Here is a 7,955-nt window from a genome sequence, read left to right on the forward strand (position 1 = left end):
CAGACAAGAAATTAAATACCATCCACACTTCTGGAAAACAAACCCAAATTCTGAGCTGGGAACAAAAGGTCCTTTTGGGGAGAAATGGAAATGTCACAGAATTCCCCACTAGATTAACAATTCTTCACCTGAATACTTGGAATACCCCTTTTCTAATTTCTTATATATGGGAAGTGGGTGCTGTTGTATTCTTTTACTAAGGCCCACATCCCTCTACAAAATCCATCTTTATTTTCAGCTTTAGTACTTTAGCTAAAATCCTGAAACCAACAAGTGCTAGTTGCCATCCTATTATCTTAGGTACAATTCCCCTACATTACATCTACTGTCTATAAGGAATTGTTCATTTTAAGCAACTCAATGTGAAAGATTTACAGAAAAAGGGGGAAATACTGACTAAATAGATCAAGAAGGAAAAAAAGAAGATTCCTCATCTGGTCAAACAAATTTTACCTTAATAGATGAATATATTACTCATATTCTAACAATTCATTTAATTATATATACATTTAATGAAGAACCACTGCATAAAATGGAAAATTCCCACTTTAAAATTCAGATTAAAACATGTTACCTACAACATAAAATAAAAATTAAAAATGCTGTACAACAAACCAAGTCACTAGTTGCATACAAGTATCCCTACTTTTCGAAAATTTGCCTTATGCCACTTCACCTTTAGAAAAAATCTACATTAGTACCAGTTTTCGCTAACCAAAAAGAAAAAAATCCAAAGAGGATTTTCACTTTTAAATTAATGGTAACTGTTTCTTCACTTTACTCCATTCGAATTTACAGAACGCTTCAAAGAAATGCTCTTTCAAATAGAAACAGGAGGGAACCTGTATCTATTTAAGTTATACGCTATGATGTATTACGATTTTTTTTTAATTACCAGATTTCAGTTATTACGTTAAGAATATTCATAAAAGCTCTATGCCTATAGAAATGTCATTTAGTACAAACCAAAACTTATACCTAGTCCAAACAGTAGAGATTTACAGACTTGAACTAAAAATGCATGATGGAGATGGTGTAACCACTTTGGAGACATTATAAAATTATACATAAACTTCTAAGTTAAAACATACACCAATTCTATGACAGAAAAAGTCCATTCCTAGGTATTTAACCCAGAGAAATTAAAATATATGTCCACAAAGACTTACACAAAAATTCTGTTTATAGCAGCTTTATTTACTATTGCCAAAAAGCAGAAAAAAAATCAAATGTCCATTAACAGGAAAACGTATAAACAAATTGTGGTAAAATAAAACAGTACGCAGCAATAAAACAGAATGAACTATTAATACATACAACAACATGGGTACACATCTCAGAACCATTACACTAAGGAAAAGAAGCCAGTGGGGAAAAAAGTATACTCTGTGATTCCATATATAAAAAGTTCAGGAAGCAGCTTACTAACCTACAGAAATAGAAATCAGAACAGTGGCTGTCTACGGAGAGGAGAGGGAAGGACTGATTGAAGAGGCATAAGGGAACTTTTGGGGATGTTGAAATATTCTATTTCTTGAATAGAGGGTAGGTACATGGATCTACACGTCAAAATTCATCAACTGTACATTTAAAAATTGATTTTTATATATAAATTACAACCAATAAAATTGATTTAAATCACCTCTGATATCTTACTCCTAGATGATGTCAAGGATATCCAGCTAATGTAAAGTTTGTAATCTCTTGCCAAAAGCTGAATAGATATTGGTAATAAACTTAAAAACTAAATCTAAAACACAAATCCAAGTCTAAAGTGGTGAGCCACTGTTCCAAGGATATAAGGATAACTTCAGCCTATCACAACGTAAGGGTTCCCAAGATGACTGAGAGTAATCAGCTTGTCTTTTTCTTGGGAGCTCATGAGGACCATTATGGTTCTGACAACCATAAAATATGAATACAACTTCCTGTTAAAGATAACTCTCCCTCCCCCTTATCGAATATTTTCTTGGCCTCCTAGCAATCTTTGAGGAATGTAATACCCTATTTCAGTAACACCTATTTCTAAATCACTTTTCCTGATCTCTTCCTGTTTTCTCTTTTATTGAGTAAAAACTCTTATCTAGAAGTGTCATATAACCACTTCACTTTTTTTTTTTTTTTTAAGATTATATTGGGGAAGGGGAACAGGACTTTATTGGAGAACAGTGTGTACTTCCAGGCCTTTTTTTCCAAGTCAAGTTGTTGTCCTTTCAATCTTAGTTGTGGAGGGCCCAGCTCAGCTCTAGGTCCAGTTGCCATTGCTAGTTGAAGGGGGCGCAGCCCACCATCCCTTGCGCGAGTCCAACCGGCAACCTTCTGGTTGAGAGCCCACGGGCCCATGTGGGAATCGAACCGGCAGCCTTCTTAGTTAGGAGCATGGAGCTCTAACCGCCTGAGCCATCGGATGGGCCCACAACTTCACTCTGGAATAACTCTCCTTACTTCTTACCCTTTGTCCAACTGCCGTGTCTGCCTGCTAACCTTTCTCTGTATTTTCAAGCAATTGAAAAAAAATATTTTCCATTCTAATATTTTAAGCCCAATTTCAGTATTTTTTTTTTCCTGTCATTACAACACCCGTCACCAAGATGCCAAAGTACTCATTTAGGCCACTTTACCTGCTGCCACTTCGGCTGTACTTTTTTTACTTCACACCTCCACAAGATCAAGTGAATGACAAAGCCAAAGATACCTTATCATTTCCCTCTATACCTTAAAAAATATAATTAGATGATGTGACTCCAAAGCCCTATTGTTGCAGTTATTGTTTACATTTAAAAACGATAAGATACTGTTCATAACCAAATGATTGAAGATGTCCTTTCCAAGATGTTTTGTTCAGGGCTGTGTGAGTCTCCTTGCAAAAGCCCGCAAACATTTCCAGTTCTCATTTTAATGGTCTTCATGACACTGCTATGCACTGTTATCATTCCTGCAGCAAACTGTTTGGTAGTCACCTTTGACTGCATCAGGCCGCCTTCAAGAACTTTTACTACATATGCTACTGGAGTTGATCCAATTCAGCTGATGTACTATATGTAAGTCGCTGTGGCAGCTCATTACCACCCACCCTTCATAAGCGGATTTTGTATCATGGCATCACTTACACCTGAAAATACAGCTATACAACACTATACTAATTATATGAAAGGTAACACATAAAACAGTTGGAAGAGTTGTAGAGTTTAGATGCAATATATGCAAATGTATCATCTCACTGCTTTCTCCAAGGAAGCCCCAACATCTTTCTCTAACACCAACATGAAGTCATTCGTGTTGAAAACCGTTCATCTTAAAATCTTCCTGTAATGTATACTGGCCTTTCAAATTACTTTTTATTCATTTATCAGACAATCACTGGAAAGGAAAGGTCGCTGCACAAAATGAGCCACAAACTGTAATAATATCTTCGCTATTTTTTTTTATTAGTTTCAGGTGCACAAAACAATGTAATAGACATTTACACTCCTCAGTGATAACCCCCTCCCCCAATCTACTACCCCTCTGACATCATATATAGCTGTTACAGTTCCATTGAGTCTATTCCCTATGCTGTTCTCCACATTCTGTGCATATACATATATAAAATTATAATTGACATTCATTATTATTCAGCTTCAGCTTCAAGTGTACAGAGCAGTGATGAGGCATCTACACTGCCCATGAAGTGGTCTCCCTAATGAGACAAGTGTCCATCAGATACCCTACAAAATCTTTAGTGACTATATTCCCAAACCATCTTTCGTATCCCCGCAATTTTGTGATTACCAATTTGTGCTTTCTAATCCCCTCACCTTCCCCCTTGTCCCCACCCACTTCCCATCTAGCAACCTTTAGTTTTTTTCTCTGTATTTCTGAGGCTGTTTTTTCTTACTCTAAGACCTTGGGTATGCCACTTAACTTCTAGTTTCATCATCAGGAAATTGGAATAGCTGCACCTGCTTTCAAGGTTGTGGAAAGAATTAGAAATAACTTCTGCCAAGTGTCTTACTCAATGTCTAGTATATAGGCGGCTTTCAATAAATAGTACATAGTAATAATAAACCAAACTATTCCACTGATAGCCTTACTCTAGCACCTTTATCAACCCAAAAAGTGTTCATTTATGATCTTATTACCTGTCACATTTACAATCTTATTCTGTCCTTTACATTCCAATAATTTCCTAATGTTTACATAGCCTCACTTTCTCCATTCATAAAATCATCTCCCACTCGCCTTAAGAAAAAGCAGCTTTAACCAGCAATTATAAAGTTAGGGGGGAAAGGCAGTGGAGGAAGGAACTACCTAAATAATCACTGCTCTACTAAAATAATACAGTAATGTATGCCTACTATATCCCTACCTTAATCTTCCTTCCAAGTCTTTTTTGAAGTCCATGAAAGTCAGGATCACTACCTTTCTCATCTCCTATAAATATCACTAAACAAGTTCTATACAAGTCAGTGGACAAAAAGATGTAATTGATGAGTTCTCACGACTCTAAATCCCAATGTCATCTCAGAAATCCATTCATAAGAACCAACCACCTGGGAGGGATGGGGGGCAGAGAACTAAATTTTCTTTTTACTGATACAAAACTAGTTTTAAACACCTGTATTTTCTTGTTCTCCTGATTATATACAAATCAATTAATTGGCTCAAGAACCGTTAAAAGATTAATATAGATGCTTTTCTGCAACTATACTTTCAAATGGCCATAAACAGCACTTCCTTTCTGCAATAAACTAGTTTTTCATATTCATTTATGTCTTCTCAATTTTAATAACAGGTTAAATAAGAATACCTACAATCTTTCAAGCTACGTTTATGCATTCTTCTCTACATTTTCTTTTGAAAAAGGTTTACTGTAGAGATAAAAATAATAATGGCAAGCTACAAAGTACTCTATTTAATGTTCTCTCCCCAGAAGACCACAATGGAATTCCTGATTTAAATGGTTATCATGGTAAAATCCATGTATTTATTAAACGTATCCTATTTACAAAAGTGGTGTTTGCCGCTTTATTTAAACACACACACACACACACACACACACACACACACACACACACACAAAAATCATATCCTTCCTTAAATATCTTACTTATGAAAATGGCAGTTTTACAAGTGTTAATCACAATAATCACAAATAAAATCTGCAGGGCAGTTCAATTATGGCACCATAAATGAATGACAAAATATTTCATTTCAAAATCCCTGAGTTTTAGTATCTAATCGTCTAAGAACATCCCCCTTTCATTCCAGACTCAAGAGTTTAAGGTATTCAAATGCTACACCACACCTGTCTTTCAGTTACAGGCATTGCTTCAATGAAAAACAGCTTAAAAACTATGAAATGAAATCAATTTCACATAAAGCTATCTTATAGTCCTGATCTCTCATCTGACTTGTACATTAGATGTGTGTAACCCACACTACAGAAACCTGCAAATCTTTTTCCTACGTTAGCTGTACTGCACTGACCAAACATGCAGCACTGGCAGTGGCACACTGACACTGAAGGAGACAGGCCTTGAATAAAGACTTCAAGGTAAGTCGAGGTAAGTCAAGGGAACCTTTTTCTGTTTGTATATGAGCTTCATGAACTATACGAAATGTAACCTATGTTTTGTGTGCTGGGCTGTGAGAGTTTTTGTTGAAAGCTAAGATGAAAAAAAAAAAAAAGTTCAAGATTCACAGAGGAAAGAAATGAGATTCAACTCAGAGAGAATCTACCCACCTAACGTCCCAGCCCTGCTTTCAAATCCTCTGTAACTGACATAAGTAGATACATACCAAAAGCAGGGACTCTAACCAAATAAAATACTGCTTTGGTTCAGAAAAGACTTTCATGTTCCACTTTTCTTGTGATTCTAATAGTTTTAGAAAACACATAAGTTTATTTCCAGTTCACACCTGCTCATTAAATCATTTCAAGTAAATTTAGTTAACAGGTCTGAAGATATTAACTTTATTAGTAGTTATTAATTTATTAACTGTTCTATGTACATTAATGCTATACAGCATGATTCTGTACTTACTACTGAGTTCAAGAGCCTACACAAAATCATGTTTCCCTACAAAATTCTGGGTACAGTAGGTTTTTTGTAAATAGAAACATTTTAAATACTGTGCGGGAAAGCAAAATTTCAAGAATCTCCTAAGTAAAAATTTCCATGTGAAAATCAGTCCTCCCCAAATAAATTTAATAAAAATTTAAAAAAGAAAAAACATCACAGTCCTTAAATTAACCTTTTTTAGGTAAAGCAGATGTTTTTCTTTACATATTACCCTTCGAGTAACAGAACCCAATAATAAAAAGTGATAACTACGTAAGTTCCACAGTCAGGAACTTAAAAGATCAGGTACCAAAGCAATTACCATATGTCATTATGAAATGATAATACATTCCACATTCCCCAAGATCAAATTTACTCAATCATCCGCAACACACACACACACACACACACACACACAATCATTTTTATTTAGTCAGAAAGTCCTTGGAATCACAATGGGGCTTGATGCCACATTGGTGTCACACTGCCAGTCATCCAAAGATATGCGCGCCTTCTTTTTCAACTTCTGTGACTCTTAGTGCATCACTGGACCCAGCAGGCAGCTCACCCAGACAATGTCAGTAACGGACTTGGGCTCTCTGTGCAATAATAGACGAAATCTTTACGAAGCATCCAGTTTGTCTCAGAGCTGAGAGATCTGAACCTGCTGCAGATGTCACATCTGCCTTCTTGAAGGGGTTTTTATCATCAGTGTCACCTATAAAACAAGACAGTGTCACCAACAGCATTGTCTTGAGAACATCTATTTCAGTAATGCTAAGCTTTCTGCATCATAACTGATAGTCATTTCTTTATGTAAAACAGGTCAGCAAACTTGACCCCAGGAGCCAAATTGCAGCCCACTGCTATTCTTTCTCGTACAGCCATGACCTAAGAATGAATTTTGTATTTTTAAAGGTTGAAAAGTTTTTTTTAAATGACTAATAATTTGTGACATGTGAAAATTGTATGAATTCGAATTTCAATCTCCATAAATAAGGTTTAATTGGAATGTAGCTACTCATTCATTTGTGTCTTTTTCTGTGGCTGCTTTCACGCTACAATGGCAGAATTAAGTAGGTGCAGCAGAGACCATCTGACCCATAAAGGCCAAAATACTTACTATCTGGTGCTTTAAGTAAGTTGGCCTAGAGGATATGTAGTGAGGAGGTAATATGATACCTAGTGCCTCTGGTGTAAAGAACCTGGGTGTCATGACCCAGTGGTTCCCCTGCCATACTTCCATCCACTCATTTAACAGTCATGCGCCACATAATGCCAGACCGCACCAACAAGAGGGGTCCCTTAAGAAGAAACCCCAAGAAAATACACAACGAAGAGTTTGGCAGAAACTTTTCCAGACCGCAAGCAGCTCCTTACGTCTGAAAACATGGACCCCAACAGTGAAAGGTTTTCACTTGAAAGAGAAGAATAAGCAAGGTGCGTTATCTGCTTACAAGCAAATCTACGATGAAAAACAGAAACCAACCAAGCAAACTACCATGGATATAGTTCTGAAAAGAGGGCACCTTCTCAAGAAGAGCTGCAGGCAGGCCCTTCAGTTCTTCCAGAAGACCTAGGTATCTCAGGAGGTGACAGCTCCACGCCTGTCATTGCCCCTGAAGACCTTCCAGTGGGACAAGATGCGGAGGTGAAGACAGTGAGACCGGTGTTCCTGACTCTGTGTCAGCCATGGCTCATGTGCGTGTTTGTCTCTTAGTTTTTAACAAAAAATGTTTCAAAAGTAAAACACAAAAAATTTTAAAAATAAAAAAACCTTATAGAATAAGGATATAAACATTTTTGTAAAGCTTTACAATGTGTTTGTTTTAAGCTGTTATTACAAGTGTAAAAAAGTTAAATTTTTAAAGTTTATAAATTAAAGTTACAGCAAGCTAAAATTAATTTATT

At 36.2% G+C, this 7,955-nt stretch overlaps 1 protein-coding gene across 1 annotated transcript in view; it reads right to left on the reverse strand.

Annotated features, from left to right (window-relative positions):
• GTDC1 (glycosyltransferase like domain containing 1) overlaps positions 1-6,762 on the reverse strand; it is a 346,643-nt gene extending 339,881 nt beyond the window's left edge. The window contains 1 exon segment of the mRNA XM_081051844.1: positions 6,613-6,762. The gene's annotated coding sequence lies outside the window, so the exon portion shown is untranslated.
• Between the last annotated feature and the right edge of the window lie 1,193 nt (positions 6,763-7,955).

This window comes from Rhinolophus hipposideros (assembly GCF_964194185.1).
Source record: "Rhinolophus hipposideros genome assembly, chromosome: 6".
Classification (NCBI taxonomy): domain Eukaryota; kingdom Metazoa; phylum Chordata; class Mammalia; order Chiroptera; family Rhinolophidae; genus Rhinolophus; species Rhinolophus hipposideros.